This window comes from Panulirus ornatus, chromosome 14 (assembly GCF_036320965.1).
Source record: "Panulirus ornatus isolate Po-2019 chromosome 14, ASM3632096v1, whole genome shotgun sequence".
NCBI lineage: Eukaryota > Metazoa > Arthropoda > Malacostraca > Decapoda > Palinuridae > Panulirus > Panulirus ornatus.
The window spans coordinates 59,891,920-59,913,442 of record NC_092237.1 but is presented as its reverse complement, the minus strand read 5'-3'; the positions used below and the strand labels follow the sequence as shown (position 1 = coordinate 59,913,442).

The window sequence follows — 21,523 nt, the reverse complement described above, 5'->3', positions numbered from 1 at the left end:
TTCCCTCGTTTCCCACCCACTCGGGGTCACGCCCGCACCCCCACAGTACCAGTACGCCCCACACGCCCACACTTCAACACGCCCACAAGTCCCAGCACCCAGCACGTAGCGCATAGTTCTACACACCCATACAGCTTTTCATTCGACTACCTGCACCCCGTCATGCCCCTCTCACGCACCCGTTCACACACACACACACACACACACACACACACACACACACCACACGACCATAGGTACTTCAGATAAGCGAGGTTACACAGCGGGCAAACATCAAACCTCTCACCAATTTCTGCTAGGGGTCCTGGAGAGAGAGAGAGAGAGAGAGAGAGAGAGAGAGAGAGAGAGAGAGAGAGAGGGGGGGGGGGTCGGGTTTACAGCATGATGGGGGTGGGGAATGCCTGGCAGATGAGTCAGCCGCAGTTTGTAGATGACGCGGGTCTGATGGCAAACCCTTGAGAAGCAAACTCCAGAACACGTGAAGTACCGGCAGCAGCGTATGGCAGGTATGACGAATACGGTTCAAGTCTCCCCCCCCCCCCCAAGTCGTGCGCATAGCTCGGCCCGGTAGCTGTGACAGCGGATTATGGGTGACGTTCATAATACAGGTGCGCTGGGCACGTCACCGTGTGCAGCTATCGCCGGCGGCGGTGGTGGCGTGTGCTAAAGCTAAGGTGAGGTTTAGCCTCATTACCTCTACAAGATTGGCCCAAGTCGGTAAAAGGTTACTGGGACATTTTTATATCTCTGCGGCTGATTTACGGAGGAATATTTTAGTTTTTATTATCGGTAAATAACTCGCATCTGGCCAACCAGAAACTCCGGGGAGTATTCGTCATCTTAATCTTCAATCTGCGTATTCTGAAATCTCTCTTCATGTCTTGCAATCTCTCCTCTCCTCAGGTATCTTCCATTCCCTCCCTGCATTACACCCTAGATCCCACGCTCCCCAGCTCCTCCTCCTCCTCTTCCTCCTCTTCCGAAGTTGACCTTCGGTGAGGAGCTGGGAGAGCGGCGAGCTGAGCAATCAGTACCTCATGTCTCAGCACCCACTCACAGGGTACTCAGGCACCAGACCCCACCACCTGCCTGTCGACGGACTAACTAACTCCCCTCTCTGAACCGTGAAGGGGAGATGAGGGAGGGGCTTGCCGCCAGGAGGAGGGGGAGAAGGAGTGGCAGTGAGGGAAGGAGGGAAGGAGAGTTGAGAGGAAGAGGGACAGAGGGAAGGGTAAAGTTCAGTTGTAAGGGTGGAAGGAAAAAATGAGGAAGGGATGGAAGAGGAGGTTATTATGTAGTCAATAGGTGTGGAAAGGAGAGGAATGGTGGGAGGGAAGACTAGATAAGAGGGAAGCGGAGAAGGTTTGGTAGCGGAGGGGAGTGACAGAGCGAAGTGAGGATGAAGGAGAGGTGAGAAGAAAGGGAGGGGAAAAGATCTAAACAGCGACCTCAGTTAAGATGCTCGCTGAATGATAAGATACTCATAATTCGTTTGTAAAACCAGAGCATAAGCCATGAAAGAGGAGGAGACTTTAAAGAAAATGAGGTAAATGATTTACAGAGAACATGATAGTATCTGCCTGTCTTGTGTGTTACGTGTAACTTCTGACCCTCGTCTCCTGTGACTGTTGCGCTGAGTGGAACACCTTGTAACTCCCTTACTTTCATTCTTTAGTCACGAAGGCAGGTTTACCTCTTTACTCGGCCGTCCACCGCTGTGCACACTTCTTGCACCGCCGGCAACGATATCAAGGCCTTGTGGCGCAACGGATAACGCGTCTGACTACGGATCAGAAGATTCCAGGTTCGAATCCTGGCAAGGTCGCTCTATTGTTTTATTTGTATATCCGAGGCTTATGTAGATGATTTCATGACCACAGATACCCACAGTCATTCCCTCCTCCCATCATCAGCTGAAACGTCACCAGATCCCCTCCTCCCCTCCCATCTGTACCAGAGGCTGCCCCTCCACCTCGGACATACATACCATCACAACACCATGGTGGACCATCACCCTGTACGAAGGGTTTGCCTCCCTCCCACACTCCCTCCCTGGTGGGGAAAAAAATACATATCTGGACGTCATCTTGGTGAGGCGCAGTTCTCAGTGGCCGAGAGCCACAGAGCGAGTACTGCTCAACTAATCCGGGTGATAATGTGGGAGGATAGAAGAAATGAGAGACTAATAAACCCATATCTCAGGCTCGGATCGCCTTAAGAAGCTATCTGAAGGTTTATGTAACGTGTCCCATCCGCTGCGGTCTGGTCTGGGGAATTTTTTAATCCCGGTGGATGTTTTGCACTGATAGGCCGAGCTGCAGACGCGGGCGTGTAGGCAAATCTGGTATTTACTGGCTAATGTGGCAGAGTAATTAATATTGAGCCACCAGCATTAACATGGAGTTGCCGGATCGATTTGATAAGGTGAATTTAAGGTCTTTCTTTCTTGTGACTGGATTCGGAGCCAGTTCTGTGTGGTATATATATATATATATATATATATATATATATATATATATATATATATATATATATATATATATATAATATATTGTTGATACCGGGGATAAAACGTGTATTTCCCCTTTACTCGAGCATTTTTTCTCGTTATTTCCTGGCCCCGCTTCTATTCCTTTTGTTAATTTAACACAACACTACCCTTGGAGACTTTTAATTTAACAGGTCATGACGCGCAAACAAGTTAATTTCACAAGGGCCTACGTGGGCAATGAACCTTAGATATTCTAATTTCGTCTCTAATGTCACCTACGATCAGCTATGACCAATTTTACAGGTCACTAATTTTAGCCTAAATCTATACGTAAGTTTGGCGTATTCAAGTATATTAACATCGTTGGGTTTGTGACGGTGAGGAATTTTGTAATTTATATATTTTTCAGTATTCTTTTTAGCTTTTTATAAAGGTATATCATTCAGTATTTTGTGCCTGTTTTGTTTAGTTGACTTTTGAAAAAGAATATTTGGAAGCCTTCCTCTTGTGCAGCAACAGAATAGCAGAGAGCTTAAAATGTTGTGGAACAAGGCTGTGACAATCAGCTGTCGCGTCAGCTGATGGATGTAAACAAAGAGGCGACAACAGATAACTTCAGGTCTCACGGTCTGGTTTTAGTGCGGATGACATCAGGTTCCATCGCAGATAACATCCAGTGCAACATGGGCGCTGGAAGTACTAACCCTAGCAGCAGTGATACAGGTGGATGGATCGCAATGTACAAATGCACAGGTCACTGTACATTTTGTACAGTAACCTGCACAGGCCCCCTCCCACGCTCAGTGGGGACTCTGCAGTTGGCAGCACGTCGACCAGTTAACTGAATAGTTGAAGGTCCGTATTTAGAAATGGATGGCGGGCGTCAAGGGCTATATGGTTTTTCGATTAAAGTCGGTGAATTAAAGATTGTTCATGGTCGACAGCGGTGTTTGTGCCAGATGTGTCAGCCGTGGGGGGAGGTTCACGGTCGATGGGGGAAGATGGTATCGGACGTGTCCCCTCAGAGGTTTCATAGCATTCATGAGATGGTCTTGGGATGGGAGGGACATATACAACATAGGGAAGCTATTCAGTATCACGATCTAACGGCAGGGCAAACTCCTCCTGTGATGCAGGTTCTCCTTTACAGTAAGGTTTTCCCTGCTTTCGACGCATTATCCCAGGGATGCAAGCTTAATACTGAACAGACTCTTTGATATAAGCTTAACACTCAACAGAATCTCTGATGCAAGCTTAATGCTGAACACCCTCTTTCACTGATGTAAGTATAGAACACAACACCCACTTACAGTGATGTTGCAACTGCTCCACACAACAAACTTGTCCAGTGGTGTGACCTAACGACGCAGTAAACGCTGAAGATGATTATGTTTAGTGAAGGACTTCTTGACAGGTCCTGCAGCAGACCATCAGCAGCCTCCATCACGAAGCCAGCCACACCCCTGGGGGACTGGTAGGGAGCCATGGCCACAAGCCGGGGAGATGATGGTTGTTGCATTAGATGGTAGTTCCTGCAGCAGATGATAGTTCCAACAGTAGGTGGTAGTTCCTGCTGCAAGTGGGAGTTCCTGCAGCAGATGGTATAGTTCCTGCAGCAGATGATGGTTCCTGCAGCAGATGGTATAGTTCCTGCAGCAGATGGTGGTAGTTCCTGCAGCAGATGGTATAGTTCCTGCAGCAGATGGTGGTAGTTCCTGCAGCAGATGGTATAGTTCCTGCAGCAGATGGTGGTAGTTCCTGCAGCAGATGGTATAGTTCCTGCAGCAGATGGTGGTAGTTCCTGCAGCAGATGGTGTAGTTCCTGCAGCAGATGGTGGTAGTTCCTGCAGCAGATGGTATAGTTCCTGCAGCAGATGGTATAGTTCCTGCAGCAGATGATGGTTCCTGCAGCAGATGGTAGTTCCTGCAGCAGATGATGGTATAGTTCCTGCAGCAGATGATGGTATAGTTCCTGCAGCAGATGATGGTTCCTGCAGCAGATGATGGTTCCTGCAGCAGATGATGGTTCCTGCAGCAGATGGTATAGTTCCTGCAGCAGATGATGGTTCCTGCAGCAGATGATGGTTCCTGCAGCAGATGATGGTTCCTGCTGCAGATGGTGGTAGTTCCTGCAGCAGATGATGGTTCCTGCAGCAGATGGTGGTAGTTCCTGCAGCAGATGATGGTAGTTCTTGCAGCAGATGGTATAGTTCCTGCAGCAGATGGTATAGTTCCTGCAGCAGATGGTATAGTTCCTGCAGCAGATGATGGTTTCTGCAGCAGATGGTATAGTTCCTGCAGCAGATGGTGGTAGTTCCTGCAGCAGATGATGGTATAGTTCCTGCAGCATATGATGGTATAGTTCCTGCAGCAGATGATGGTATAGTTCCTGCAGCAGATGATGGTTCCTGCAGCAGATGATGGTTCCTGCAGCAGATGATGGTTCCTGCAGCAGATGGTGGTAGTTCCTGCAGCAGATGATGGTTCCTGCAGCAGATGGTGGTAGTTCCTGCAGCAGATGATGGTAGTTCCTGCAGCAGATGGTATAGTTCCTGCAGCAGATGATGGTTCCTGCAGCAGATGATGGTTCCTGCAGCAGATGATGGTTCCTGCAGCAGATGGTGGTAGTTCCTGCAGCAGATGGTATAGTTCCTGCAGCAGATGATGGTAGTTCCTGCATCAGATGGTATAGTTCCTGCAGCAGATGATGGTTCCTGCAGCAGATGATATAAATTAGGTGTAGTGTTGGTGTTGTTGCGGGGAGAGTGTCCATCCATCACGACGGCTGACCAGGATGATGGCTTTATGGGATTCTTAGTCTCTGAGGCGCGTCCGTGGGGCCACACACCGCTAGTTATGAATTAGTTAATGGCCACTCTCGGCGCTAATCGGCGCTGTTGCCGGAGCTTTACGAGGTCCGTTCCCGGACAGGGACACAAGGGCCTCCGTGTTTGCGTTCCACGGTGCGTTATTTATCTCTTTTTGATTAAAAGTTTTACGATATCGCGGTTGGTTGGAGGGACCGGCCGACCACTTTTTTGTCCATCCATCTAATTTCAAGTTCACGTGTCACCCTGGCTAATAACTCTCATTCCACCTGCGTCGGGGGACACAAACGGTGTTCTTGGCCTCTTTACCCCTCCCTCCACCCCCCCCACCCCACCCCCTTTCTTTTTTTTTCTAGGGGGTCCCTCCTTGTGTGTGCATGACGGAATTTTTTCGGAGGATCGCGTCATTTGTACGCCCGCGCCGTGAAGTGCGATGCCAGGGTCTTGCCTCTCTCTCTCTCTCTCTCTCTCTCTCTCTCTCCCACCCGTGCGCGCGGGCGCACCGGGATCCTTGCAAGACGCGAAAACGATCGACTTCGGCTTTTCGTTTGTTTTGCTCACCTGTGATTACCGTCCCGATCGAGTTTTTTATTGCCGATTATAAATCCCGAGTGAGTGTTATGATACAGCGCTCCTCCCGAGGGAGGAGAGCTCGAGGTGAGATTATCCGGTGGGGGATCGTGACCATCCGCGGCGTCAGGATGGAGAAAAAGAGGAGTTGAGGAGTAGGACACACACGTGGTCCTTTCAGTGGCTGGGCGTAAGGGCGGGTATTGCCTACCGAGTCGGAACTCGTAACGTGTTAACAGCCCTAATGAACGACGTATCGGACCATCAGGATCGGGTTTTATTGAGGGCTGGGGGGGGTGGGGTAGGAGGAGGGGGGCAACCAGACCTCCTATGGTGACCCTTCAGCTTAAGCCAAGGTCACATTTTAGTTCGCCCCGGAACATTAGAAATATCCGTGGCGAATGACTCGGGTCATTCACGCTGTGTACGGACGCCCGGTAAATTCACAAGCTTTTTTTAGGAGTGAAAATATATATATATATATATATATATATATATATATATATATATATATATATATATATATATATATATATATATATATATATATTTTTTTTTTTTTTTTTTTTTTTTTCCCTCCTCCTCACACTCAACCTTCATGAAAACGTTGGGCTGTGCACGTGAGAGTTCCCGTTGATTATTCATAGCCTGACCTCTCGTTGGTGACCCGTGTAAAGTCCTCTTCATGACTTTCTTTGCACTTGCCTTCATTGGTTACGCATGAAGGTGTTTATTCCACACGCTAAGTTCTCTTCACGTTCGCTCACATTTTTTTTTCATTTTTGGGATATATATATATATATATATATATATATATATATATATATATATATATATATATATATATATATATATAATTTGATATCTGATGCAGGTCTTTCGACAGACATTTACATTCATACGCCCCTATTCTCAAGACCTTCTCATGCCCTTTCTCGTCGACGATCGTCCTCTCCGTCCGTACTCGTCCTCTCCGTCTATACTTGTGACTCTCCTCGTCCTCCTTGCTTCGTTCGTCCTATCCGTCCGTTTAGCGACCCCCTCCTACTGCAGAACTCGCTCACGGGTATCGAGATCGTCTTGGAGTCGAGCCCTCTGGAGATATATTAACGATGTTCAGCGAACACACACACACACACACACACACACACACACACACACACACACACACACACACACACACACACACACACACATCCTCGCTGAAACCTCCCCTCTCTCAAGAGGTCGCCCACAGAAGCTTCCATTTTCAATTCCCACGAGTAGACGATGTCCTGCAGAGAGAGAGGGGTCAGTCATTACGGTGCTTCAGATGCATACCAGACGCTTGTTATGGGTGGATGTGTGTAGCAGGCTCACGATATAATGAGGATGTTTTATGCATATGCAGACTTATGTAAATTTACCTAATGAGGAGTAATTAGTTGTACTGCGTAATGATGGCGATTATTTCATCGGCAGTTAAAGCCATAGTCACCATATATTCAGGTCAGTATAAGATTTCATAGTTCTGTACAGTGGATATTATTCTTCGTTAAGTTTATAACTTTGTTGATGATAGTGTATGAAATATATATAATATATATTCTCTGTCCTTATTAACATTTCATACCGGTCCCTATTTTTGCCTTCATAAGAAAATATCGGTTGTCTGTACCTGTGGTCTGTTTCATTAAGACCCTGTCTAAGTATTGATGATTGATAGCACTATGATGACATGATATAGACGGCTTGTAGAGAGGGTGGTCAGCTTCGTGTTTGTTACACCATACATAACGTCGAGGCAACGAGGACTTGCGTTCAGGTGGGAGTGGGGAAGGGAGGTGAACCCAAGTTGAATCGGCGAAGAGAAATTACTGGATGGGGACAGGGGATCGCGAGAGGGAAGTCTGCCGAAAGATGTGACTGAGGGAGGATATTAGGACAGAGGACAGGAGAGAGAGAGAGAGAGAGAGAGAGAGAGAGAGAGAGAGAGAGAGAGAGAGAGAGAGAGAGAGAGAGAGAAGGGGAAATCGATGCTGGATGACTCGAAGGCCGGGGAAAGTCATCACGACCATGGTCGAAGATAAGAGTGTTATGGGCGAGAGAGTTGAGTCCCTGAAAGTGGCCCCAGCCGATAACCAGAAGAGCAGAGAAGAGGAGAAGTGGCCAGGAAGAGGTTAGGACACCATCCCTTCAATAAGCGGCCGTTTCGGACGTCTCGTTTTGTCCGAGGGGCCAAGATATTTTAGAATGCTTGAAGGAAAACGGACGAGAGGACTCTCACTGTGGACATGAGAAGTGGTTCACCTCCTGCAAGGGCAGGCGTCCTGCTGCTGACTAATGCAGTCATGTTGGGTACACATTGTCCACACCGCTTTCACCGTCTACACACACACACACACACACACACACACACACACACACCGCTCACACATCACCCTTACCCTCCCGATCCACTTTGCCCACACCCAACACATACTAACACAACGACCACCCATACCACGGTGTTGATGAACTACCCCACCTACACATACACACACACACACACACACACACACAGAGCCCACACACCAGCCGGACGAACCAGAACACACCGAGTACACCCACACACCCGCTGCAGACACCCACACACCTCCTTTTATTAACCACATCAGTTACGCTCACCTTCACACACGGCAAGCACCACACACGGTATCCTCACACTGTCCATACCACCATCACACTCCCCCCCCACACACTCCCCACACACACACCACCCACTAGACAACGCATCCCCGTCCTACGCCCTTGTCACTCTTGTACTCCTGGTAAAAAAAAAAGATATGCAAATAGATTTCGAATGAGATTTTAACCCGGGCAGCGAGCGTGTTGTGTCGAGCAGATGAGGTGAAGCTGTTCTCCATCAAGAGCCAATTTGCACCACCTGTGCCGGTGGGAAGGGGGCGGGGGGCGTCCATCCACCGAGGGGCTGCCGCCTTCCCTCCCTACACCATCCTCGGAGTCCATTTCCCTCCTTCTCTCCCTTCTCTCGGAGGGGAGTGCTTTCCCTGGAACACAGTCTGTTTCCCTCCCTGTCACCACATACACACACACACACACACACACCATCTCCCTCTTCAGGACAGTGTCTTTACCATACATGCCACTACCACCACTACCACACTCTGCCACACCAGCATCTTAACCATAGATTCCCTCCTCGTTCACCTATCCCTCCTGATCCTTCCTTCTTCCTCCTCCTCCTCTTCCTGGTGAGGGGCCTCTGCGATGCCCCCCGGGTTCATCAGGCAACACACGTGTCCCAGCCTCGACAGGTCGTGGCAGCCTCACTCGTTCGGAGGCGTACGTCAGGGCGGCAGTGAACGCGGCCATTGTCCTCCCTCCCTCACATGTGCATGTACGGCTCCGCCTCACTCTACACACCTCGACCATGATAACTCACATATCTCTCGTTGGACTCATAGGAATATATATATATATATATACGAGCAATGTGCATAGGAACGCGCACCTTCATAGAACATACAAACCTCCCACATTTGTGAGGAAGCGTCAGCAACAAAGGAAGAACAGCCTTATTAACACACATCCACTCTCTACCTGTCATGTATAATATGCCGAAACCAGACCCTACCATCCACAGCCGAGCCCCACGCACTACTCCATAGCTTATATGATTTACCATATATATATATATATATATATATATATATATATATATATATATATATATATATATATATATATACACACGTACAAGTGACTCGCACAGTCGCATGTAAATATACCGTGTCTCGTCACACCACTAAACACCAACACTCTCTTCGTGGACAAAACAACCACATGTTAAAAAAATATATATATTTAAGATTTTTTTTTTTTTCCCGTTCGCCCTCAGCGGCTACTTTATGGCGCGCCCCGTGCATATACACACCTCGTATCCCGTTACGCCACCATACACCTACCTTGTCTGACCATACACAACACGGGTCGATGTCGTGTTGCTGTACCGGCGTACGAGTTAGGGCCAGAGCTCTCCTTCCCTCCCTTGGTCGCCCCCTGCTGCCCTACTCTTCCCCCAAGCTCTGAACACGACGAACGGGGCACGAGATCCTCGGCAGTCGTGCAGGTTTTCGGGGTCGAAGCAGGTGAGAGGGGGGGTTCCACACTTTTACGTACGTTCGGCAATTAGGTGGCAGTTATTTAGGGTCGAGTTGGGTCATCCGGTCGCTTCCTCCGCTCCGCTGGTCACACGGAAAGGTCTGGTCATGCTTCGCCGTCATCACGTTGGGTCAAGGTCATGTCAGGTTATGGCGTAGTGCATGGCTGGCTCGTTCCTCTCTCTCGGGGTCATTAGGTGACTGTGTTCATGTGATGCATGGGGTTCAACAGGTGGCTAAGCTCGTGTTTTTCCAAGGCTTTTTTTTCTTTCAAGTGTCTTGTTCATTCGCGCCTATAAATCCACTGATAAACAATCACGGTTGTCGTGTCTCTCACTGGAAGGCAGGACATTTAAATAAACGCCTGGTTTAGTTTCTAAATATAACATCACAGGGTCTTGCCTCCTCCAGGAGAGAGACGGCGCTTACAAAAACGTTACCTTACACGTAATGTATTTACCCAGACGGTAGGTGACATCTGGCCTTCGCATACTCCCAAGATGATGCTGGGCTTGTAAAAATAACGCACCCACCCAGAAAAACTGCGAGGAAGGGAGGGAGGGTTAGTGGAATTTTTAGTCTCGCTGATAAGTACGTACACGAACAGTGTGAATGGAAACTCCACAATCATGCTCTTAACTGTTTGATAGGTTAATTTCAGAAATAATTTTAACTGTGTATGTCAACAGTTTAAGTGGAAACCTTAGCCATGCTCTGAACTGTGTGCATAAGCACATCAGGCCCTTGATGGCGCGACAACAGTGTCTACAAGCAGAGGTACAACATAGTAAGATGTAGGTAGGTTTATGTGGGTTTGACACCGCCGTGTACCAATGCCTACAAGCCCAAGATACAACATAGATGTACTACATAGGTTTATGTGTGTTCGACAGTCCTATTCACAGATACCCCGCAAGCCATCATAAGACACGGTAAGATGTAACTAAGAGTCTGTCAATTTAAAGAACCACTTTCTGAATTAACACAGCCATCCTGTGTATAAAACACTCAGCAACAGACTCTTCAAGGCCCCCTTCCCCACCAAACAAAAAAAATCAATGCTCTCAGTGCGTCAGTTGTACGACTGTACACCAGTCTGGTAGCGGAGTCGTGCCCAGCTATAAATCCTCAGATATACAATCTCTTGTGTCTCTATCTCTCGCCACGGGGAAGACATCATGAAACACATGGTTAGTCTCTGTAACAGACCTTACTAAATGGCTCGCTCTTCTACGAGGACTTGTTTTATGCCAGGCTTTGAACACCGCCGGCAAAAACTTCTCTTCTCCTCCTCCTCCGACCCCCCGAAAGCCCGACACCTGACTTAGTCAGGAAGAAGTTGACGCCAGGGTTTGAAGTACTCCCCCAAGACGCTGCTCTCCGCAGAAGAAACATGCACAGCAGATGCTCTAGTTAGCGGAGGTGGAGGTGGAGGAGGAGGAGGAGGAGGAGATGGTGAGGAGGCGGATTTATTACCAACCCCGGAAAATTATACGGGCATATGTGCCCCCTTCACTCCCTCCTCCATTCTGATAATGCTAATCAGTTCCTCCATAAGACAGACAGATTTCACTGAAAACCTGATGAGAATGATTTTATCCGACCAACATTTCGGTATTCGCTAAACAGGAATGTGCGAGATAGCAGGTTGTACATCACATAGGTATATGGATCACAGAGGTAACAGAAGACCCATTGCCTCCATAACGAGGTCACCCACAACACGAACTTGAGAGCGGGCACTCGGTGTGACAGGGGCCCGCGCCAGGCGGCGACTTACACTTTTGTAAGTGTGACATAACAAGGCTTACAGTGCAGGACCCACTCCACGTACGCTGTATGTCATTATGTTAAGGAAATGGCAGTATGTTACTCTGCAATCTGTTCATCTTTCTTCTCTCCTGAAGTGTCGACGTTTCCCTGCCCATCAAGTCTGTGTCCACATGGTGCTGCACGTCCCCTCCCTGTCAACATTTCCGTGTCCACCATGTCCCTCCGTCTACGTTCTCGTGTTTTCCATGTTAATGTGTTAACATCCTGGTGTCCCGGACGTTCCCGTGTCCCACCGTGTTAGCCCATCCAGCTGGGACTAGAAGAAGTATCACTCTCCCTCTCACTTTATACTCTCCTGTAATGGTCGTGGGGCAAAAAGTTATAAGCCTCCGTAAAACCTGGCCAGCTTGTCCGACATGGGCCGGGCCATCCCCACTGAAACGGGTCGAGAAAGATTGGGAGGGGATCCCCTTCAAGATAGCCTCTCCAAGAGGAGGAAGGGGTAAGATACCTTTCCAAGAGGAGGAAGGGGTGAGATACCCTGTCCAACAAGAGAAGGAGGTAGGACGAAGATAACCTTCCCAAGGAGAAAGAAGGGCAGCAAGATCACTCTTGAGGGGATGAGGGGGCAGTAAGATAACTCCTTCAGCAGGATGAGGTGAGAGGAGGCAGGGAGATAACTTTCTCAAGAGGAGGAGGAGGAGGAGGAGGGGACAGAAGGATAACCATTAAGAACAGGAGGATGAGTTGGCATCAAGATAACCTTCGTAATAGTGGGAGGGTAATTGCCGCCCGAAATGCAGCTCCAGGTTGTTACGAATTCCTGGCTCGGCATCCCAGACAGCAGATAATTATGCATTCTTCAGAGCCGCGGCTGCCACCCCGGGCAAGAGGGATGACATTCTCGCGTCGCTATTTGTAGAGGTTGTTAACTTTTTCCTGGGCAAGGAGTGACGGGTTCCTCTCGGGCCGTGTTCGCTGGTAGGTCATTCGTGGGTATAGATAAGTGGGTGGTGGGGGTGGGATGCTCTAGTGGTAATGGTGGTGGTGATATATCCGGTGCTGGGGAGATGGTGGTGATGCCCTAGTGGTGATGAATCACGATGATGATGGTGGTGGTGGCGATCATGATGGTGCCCGTGTTTGGTAATAATGATGGACGATGATGGTGCTTGATGAGATCGGTTTGTGCGAGTTTTTCTAATGGTGTTGGTGATGATGATGGTAATGGGCATGGAAACGATGGTATTGACGGAGATAGTGATGACGATGGTGGTGGTGGTGGTATGGGTGTGTGGAGGGGCATGTCGCTTCACCAAAGAGGTGCGGACATTCCTGCTGTGGTGTTAACAGGGTGATGGCGGGCGGTGGTTCAGAAGACGGCTCCCGATAGATAGCGGCCTCCACCACGCCCACACGCCCGAGGTCATGGAAGAGAGTTGCACTTTGTGTGCGTGTAGGTGTCTGTGCGTGTGTATGTATGTATGTATGTTCAGGTATGCCTGCGTGCGTGTCTTCGTGCGCGCGCGTGCTGTGAGTGATAATGTTAGGAGGGTGTTGGTGTGGTGTGAGAGGATGTTATGCATGTTGTGTGTGTAGTAAGTTGTGTGCCAAGTCAGTATATTGAGGGAGTGTATGTATGTATGATTGGTGATGGTGGTGGTGGGGTAGGATACGTGTGTGTGTGTGTGGGTGTGGATGGTGGCGAGTTCATGATGGTGCGTGGAAGTCCGCGTTCAAGTGTAGTGGGATGATGAATGAATCACAGCAGCTCACAACACCTTCAACTTACGGTACCTTCAACCTGCTGTACATTCAGCATAGGATACCCTCAGCTACAGCTGCATTTTGTGAACTTTGGTAGAATTTCGAAGTCAGTTCGTGTTTATTGTAGAAAGACTGATGCTGTTGGCAGTAGTATTCGGCCAATTCTTATATACTTTTGTTATAAAAGTAATGGATACTTTCGATAATCGTATATTACATTACTTATCTCTTTTATCTCAGTAAAGTTTACTGTGAAAGTAGATAGCTGAAACGTTCGTTTTCGCCCACCTTAGTGTTTCATAAGGGAAGCTTAGTTTCGTCTCCAGTAAGATCCCTGAATTTAAGGAGAGCTTAGCATCAGCGCAGATACCCTCACCTGTAGATGATTTTACCAGCGTGAAACACCTGGACTCCCCAGGCGGCGCGGCCAGCAGGTTCCCCACTTAACTCTCTCCGGCCGTAATTTCACACACACACACCTGGACTTTACGCGTGCGTCCGGTTCTGGCGAGGGTCACCAGATGTGTCTTAACGTCCAGATGGATTGTAGAAGCGTGACTCTTCCTCCCCCCAAGTGGCAGGCGCGTGGCCGTCCTGTGGCTCTGCGGAGAGAGAGAGAGAGAGAGAGAGAGAGAGAGAGAGAGAGAGAGAGAGAGAGAGAGAGAGAGAGAGAGAGAGAGAGAGAGAGAGAAGAAGAAGAAGAAGAAGCCTGGGTGTTGTGGTCATCTTAAGTCTTTTTCTTCATTCTCGATAACCGATTGTTGCGTTTTCTTAAGTGCCTTATCGTTCATACGAAAGACTCACTCTTTCCACTCTATCCTTGGTCGCATTCTGTTTCTTGAGACCCGTACATATAATGGATTCTTTGCTTAACCATCTCTTCTCAAGTCTCATAAATACTTGAGGAAGGCGCATTAATGTGCCAGCTACTGTGCTTAAATTACGAGTTAAGTAAAAGCTGATTAGAATGTCAAGATTTGGATTTCATGTTATGAATCTATCTCTTGATTCTGCTAGGGAGTTTAAGAAATGGCAGAGGATGTTGGTATTGGGTGACTGCGAGGGGTAGATATGACAGGCGCCTCGGCAAGGGTGCTCAGGGCAAGGCTAAGAATGACAAAGGGAGGGGATTAAGGAAGGTAAGGGGAGTGAGACTAGGGAGTAAAGGGACCCGTGGGGATTAGAAGGAACGAGGCTTGAGGAGGAAGCAGAGCCATCCGGGGATAAGGAGGGTAACGCAGTGACGGAGGATGGTGCAGAGGGCGAAGCGAAGGGAAAGGATGGGTTAAGGGAGATTGAGGGATGGCGCTAAGGGAAGGAGGATGGAATAAGGGAGGTAGGAGGTGGTGGCTAAGGGAAGAGAGATAGGGTAAAGAGAAGGGTGTCGCTAAGGTATAGACTGAGGAAAGGAGAATGAGGAGAGCAGATGGATATAAGGGCTGGAAGTTAAGGCAAGGAAACATGTTTGGAATAACATGGAAATAACCTGCCTGATGCTTGCAAGATATAGCATGTAATTCATATTTGATGAGCTGAACAGATAGCCAGTCAGGCAGTGAGAGAGCTTCTATAATTTAACATTACGTAGAGGCGTGCCTCCTGCAGGAGAGAAACGCCTTCTTTGGGTAGGGGGATCTCATATGATATACAGGAACTTTTGATTGTCTGAAAGTACTTGACTGTTCGAAAATTATCATCCATTACGAACTTTTGCGTTACTCTCCTGTCTCGTGTGTATTCATGATTTGAGATACCATGGCCTCCATGTATAAGTTAACCTCTTCGGAGTTATCGACGTCTTCTCTTAATCTGGCTTTCCCACGTACTGCCCATCGTCAGGAGCTTTCCCCAGCTGCTGCCGTGCGAACACGCTCGTGATTAGAAAACTTATCGACCCTCAGGAACGCGGCGACCACCCTTGAAAAGTCCTCTGCCCCGGTCGAGAACTCCACCACCGTCAAGAGTCCCCGTCATCCTTAAAAAGAAATATCCTTTATGACCATAAGAAAAATCGACCCCCACCATTGTCTGAAGGTCTCCTACATCCATTAACCCCCTCCCTCCTTTTCCCGCTGCCTGCACAAACTTCGGAGCCATTATTACAAGCGCAACTTTTTCGTCAAGTCTTCCTCAGATCCATGAAAGACTCCCCCATCGCTGCTAGACCACCCGCATCACCCGAAGAACCTCCTCTCCACTACCTCCAGAAACACCCGCCAGCCGCCACCAGCATCTCACGCACCTCCCCCGGTCGCACCATGATCCACCCACGGTGTGTGTGATCAAGACGCAGCATCGGTTAACGGAGACGATTCTCTCCCCCACCCAGCAATTTGTCCCATGATTCCTCGCGCCTGGACAAATAGCCAGATATATTAGCCCGGGCGTCGCGGTCCTCCCGAAGGAAAATTAAGATATCACCTAACAAATGCCGCTTAATGCCACGCTTCGCCTTAAATGATAACTGTCCTTTTTTTTTTCCTCCTTACCGAGTTGGAGAGGGAGGTGCGGCTGGATACGACTCATCAGAATAATTCGTGCTTGAAAATCCTCGGAAATCACGAGTGGCATCGAGTCCGTCTTTTGTGGAGGAGGCGGCCGGGTGTGTTGTTGGGTTTTGTGGCGGTGAGGTTGTGGCGGTGTTGCGGTGGTTTGGTGGTGGTGTAGTGTGGTATAATGGTGGTTGTGGTGTGGCGGTGTGTAGGTCGTCAAGTGACGTTGCTGGTGGGTGGTGGTGTTTCGGTGCCGTAGGGGGTAGGGTGGTGTTAGTGGTTTTGCATCATCCATCTCTGTCCCACGCACCATCTATCCAGTCCTCATGACCTGACCTGCAGATGTACTTTGTATTCTGTACAACAATTCATATGATACTTTTCTTCTTTTTTCCCCGCTCTTCAATCTTAAGTACACATTCCTTCACACTCGCACATGTGCGTGCGAAGGAATGCGTACCCCCGATCTTCTCCTGCACCTGTTCATGTTCATTCATACCATTTACACACACATACACACACTCAGCACACACACACACGCACACACATACACATACACATACACATACACACAGCCTGCGGGAGCTGCCTCTAGCACCCACCACCATCAATCAGCACCGAGCTCCACTAATGGGGGCGATTGCTGCATGCAATTTGGTCAGAGGGTAAACCGCAGGACGCCTTCCCACTCCGACACAGCCACCACCAGCAGCGGCGCGCTCCAGGCTGACTGATGATGGCCTCCTCCTCCTTCAGGAGCGCACAGCTGCGTGCTACTGATCTCACTGGAGGCTGCTGATCTGAAGGAGATTTATGTATCATAGTCTATAAGGGATCCATGGAGGTCAGTGGAAAGGCTGTGATTTCTTTGCGTCTGGTGGATGCACGGTGAGGTGAAAATGCTTCGTGGTACCCCTACTTAGGTAATCTCTCTCTCCTCTCCCAAACCTGACCCAGAGTCCTGGTCGTCCTGGACAGTGTCCTCAGCTGTAATCACAACCAGGTGGCAACGACGACAAGTGTGGGAGGGTCGATCAGGTGCGGGGTGACTTCCGCCGTGACCTGGTAACGGGAGAAGCCGCAACCCTTTCGATCCAACTGCCACGACCTCCAAGAATGGATGGTGATGTTTTGTGGGCAATAGGAAGGGCAGAGGGACGGGAAAGGTGGGTGTCGTTTGCAGGGACCTCAGTCCTGGGTATTTTGGAGGAAACACAAGAAGCGGGTTGTTGGAGGGTGTTGGAGATAAGTGTGACCAGAAACGGAGGGTTGGGGCATTTTTGTGGAGAGCTTGGTGGGGGATGTTTATGGGGTACGAGACCACTCTATGTGTGTGTGTGTGTGTGTGAGAGAGAGAGAGAGAGAGAGAGAGAGAGAGAGAGAGAGAGAGAGAGAGAGAGAGAGAAGGAGGAGGTAGGCGGGCGACTGATGCGTTGCTCTCAGCTATGACAAATGGACCCTCCCTGTCACAATCATTCACTCTCACTCTGATAAGAATTCTAGACATGGTTGATCCCTTGGTGCGGGGCCGAAGGCTACAGATGGTTGAATTAAGTTGTTAATAGGTTATTGCCGGGCAGGGAGCATAAAGGAGGGATGGAGATAGGAGAGGAGAGGAAAGGGAGTGAGATTATTGGGAGGAGAATGAGTGATAAGGTCGATAATGGGAAGAATTAGATTTGAGAGAGAGAGAGGATTGGTGAGCAAGGGGGAAGGTTAGAATGATTGTGGAGGGCAAGAGGATCGGGAGAGGGTGTTTTCAGAAGGGGTTGTGAGGATCGGGAGAATTGGCGAATGGAATGAGGAACAGGAGGAAATATCATTTGGTTAGAGACGACGGGAGTCCGAGGTTGGAATGGCTGCAGGAGCTGTGAGCAGAGGATGTTAGGCCGGAGTGGTGAGGATGATGAAGAGGGGGAAAATAACCTTAGGAATAAAGTCATGAATCGTATGTTGCGATATGTAAATCCGGCTGAGCGAAGCGAGCCATCACTCGAGATTCGGTGATAAGTTTGTCTATGGAATGACCGAGGAGGGAGTTTGGTTGTGAGTGAGGTGTGGGTTGGGGTGTATCCTAACTACAACAGATTGGCGTGGATCACCTGTAATCACTGTGGCCACGGGTGAAAGCAGGCTTGACCGCCGCTGAAACTAGACACAAGAACGTGAAAATAAACACCGAAACCCAATGCACCAGTGCGGAAAGCGAACACTTGAGTTTAGTTTAGTCACGCCGGAACAGTGGTACTCTCTCGTTTTCTGTGCTCCGGACGGTGTTAATTTCACCCCAGGATATACCATTTGTGGTCCCCGGCCGGACTAATAAATTTTAGGATATTCTTGGTCGAAGAAGTTGGAGCCTTCCTGTAAATGGCTTTGGGATGGTGTTTAACCCAAGCCATGTATTACTCCAGGTACGTAAGATGTGATTCAAGTTTTAATCTTCACATTCAAGATACGTATTTTCTTTATTTGCACAGTATCCCACTCTTTTGTGTGTTTACAACTGAATGATATGAAGCTTACGTTTGTTTCCAGCGTCAGAGGTTCTCGGTAGATGTTCATGAAGGGGGAGGGACAGGTTCGTCGCCTCTACGCAGGCCCATGTAGACAGTGACGAGGCAAGACTCGACCCTAAGTCGATGATCGCGTCGGATACACAGGGGGTACGACAGACGCTCACCTTGGCAGGGGTCGCATGCCGTCGATCTCCTGGGCATGGCCGTGTAATTAATGGTGTTCATGCTCAAGGGGGCCGCCCGCTCGACGCTCATCCCAGCATGACGGGTGGACTAGGTGCTCAGCCAGGCAGGAGGGAAGGGTCAGGTCGACTCCTCCCCCTGGCAGGAGGAGGGGTCGACCTAAAGCTTGAGGTGGGCGCGGTAATTACCGTCTGGCTTGGCCAGCCCTCACGAAGGCAACTGTACAAGTCTGGGGAGGAGTATTTCACCCGTCAAGATACACAGCCAGATAACCTAACTCTGTCGTGACTCAAATTATACACTTTCCTTTCCTCTCCTTTTTTTCTTTTCTTTTCTTTTCCTCCTCCTGCTCTTCTTCCCCATCTTCCTCCTTCTCGTCGAGTCTTTATGAATGCAGGAGAATAGTTATTGGACGGGTATAGGAAGAATTTTTCCAAGCATTATTGTTGTTTCTTCGTTGCAGGGCACTGCTTAACCATAAGCCGACCCTGTACAGTGTTATTGCTCTGAGACTATTAGTAGAACCAGTAATTTTTAAAGTGGAGAGTAACTAAACTGTAATTTGATAACTTTGGAACGAGTAGAAGAAATGAGTTTTAAAGATGGAATGATATGAGTGATAGTCAATAACTTTGACACTAGTAAAGGCAATGCGGTTTAGAGAGAGCCTCTCTGAACGTTCACGGTGGAATGATAAACACTTTAACGCCTAAATAGAATCCAACTCGCTGGTCTAACTGTGTGTTGGTGAGGTCGGAGGTGATGAAAGCACCGAGCGTTGCCGTCATGTATGACCTCCTGGCCAGGTACCCAGCGCGTATTTCCTGAGCAGCACTCCCATGAGCCCAGCGACGGACCTCGGACCAGGATGGTGGGCCAGACGGTCCCGTGTTTGCCGGTCTTCAGGGGACTGGTCCAGCAGGAGAGACCTGTCGTGGGGGAATGGTCCAGCAGGTTGGCAGCCGTCTTGGGGTCTGGCCCAGCAGGCGGCAGCCGTCTTGAAATATTGGTCTGACAGGTTTCAACTGTCTTAGGGGACTGATGCCGCACATATCAGCAGGCATGGGGGAACCTTATCAAACAGAGCTCCCTAGTGCACCTGTTTTCTCAGTCATTTCTTCTAATATCTTTTCTTTTTCATTCCCTTTCCCATTCCTATTCATATGTCTTTCCTTCCTTGCCTTCCTTCTTCTTTTCCGTCATCCCGTATATCATAGCAACCCGTTCCTTCCTTCCATTGTCTCTACTTTTTGCTTCCAGTCGTCCTTCCCCTCCCTAATAATGTCTTCCAGCAGATAGCCTCGTTATAAACCATCACATCTGTTATTTTTCTTTCCCATGAACTCTCTTCTTCTTCTTCACCATTTGTTTTCCACTTCTCGTCTTCCATTTCTCTCTTTCTCTCCCCTTGTACAGTCCGCTGCCATCCCTCCCATACTGTTCACACCAACGAGTTATCGTCGTGAAGAAATTGTATGAATTCAATCTCGAATATAACCAGGATGGTCGTAAGATTTCAGTCTTCAGGTTGTGGTTTACGGAGTGTCCTCAGCTTGTGACACACGGAGTCGCAGAGCGGATGCCTTCGCAAGAGCTCTTGTGAGGGGTTGGCCTCAGTATATGACTGTGCAGTGGTGTTCAGTCAGCCGCTTGACTTAATGGGTAATGTGGTCCGTGCAAATTGTTACAAGCGATCAGGGAGGCGAGGAGCCTCGTTACTGGCCCATTTGTTCTTTCCATTATTACCCTTCTACCCGATGCCTCTGGCCGAAACCTTCCCCAGAGGTGTGTGTGGTCTTGAGTCGTGATCGTCAGGGCTTCCATCTGCTGTATTGACTCGACATGGTTCATCAGGCAGCAAAACAACTCTCTCTCTCTCTCTCTCTCTCTCTCTCTCTCTCTCTCTCTCTCTCTCTCTCTCTCTCTCTCTCTCTCTCTCTCTCTCTCTCTCTCTCTCTCTCTCCATCTTTATCTTTCTCTCTTAACCTCTGCTTATACATTCAACAGAGGCAGAAGCATCGCCCGAGTAAAGTAAAAAAAAATGATTTTTGCAGATTAGTCTGATCTTCGCTATGAAAGTGTCAATATATATTTCAGAGCGGGCGGCTGGAGGGGGAGGAGGAGGAGGAGTCAATAATCACACCTACAAGAGTATGGTCAGATAAGCCAGTGGTGGGTGAGACTGTGTGTAGCCACATCGCGTAGGAATGGAGGTGGAATAACAGATCCAGAGTGCCAGGAGGGTGGTCGTGACCGTCTGGAATATGGGTAGTGCGGGTCATAACGAAGAATGGAAAACGTAAGGGACCCAGTATGGATGGAGCCCAACCCTTCCCTGCGGCGTACGTTGAAGTCTCTGAAGTGGAGGACCTCAGGTAGGATCTTACGGGCCTCATGGCAGGAATTTACACCGTCGACGAGTTGTAGTTCCCCACGTTGCCATTGCCATCATCCGTACTCAGTGACGTGTCCCCTTGGAAGACATGGCGAAAACATTGAGCCCTAGCTATAGTCAGGAGGTAACATTACCTTGTCGTTCAGCCAGGCGGACTTCTGTCTCCTTGGATTATCATCGCCCGACACTCCCCTCCGGTCTGAGGCTTAATTTGTTACCACGCTGAGATGGGATGATGACACACTTGGACCGTGAAGAGAGTGTCGCACAGGGGGAACAGCCGTAGGTTAAAAACAGGGAAAAAAAGACCTCGGCAGCAGCTGCTGTGATAAGAGAGAACCAGCGGCGGCATCCGTAATAAGA

The 21,523-nt window shown here is 48.9% G+C and overlaps 1 protein-coding gene and 1 non-coding gene across 3 annotated transcripts in view; both read left to right on the top strand.

The window, feature by feature from the left end:
* Positions 1-21,523, top strand: part of LOC139753485 (protein Wnt-5b-like) — a 512,552-nt gene that overhangs the window by 117,163 nt on the left and 373,866 nt on the right. The gene's annotated exons all lie outside the window — the stretch shown is intronic.
* Positions 1,753-1,825, top strand: TRNAR-ACG (transfer RNA arginine (anticodon ACG)). The gene has a single exon. It is a non-coding gene; the product is annotated as a tRNA-Arg (tRNA).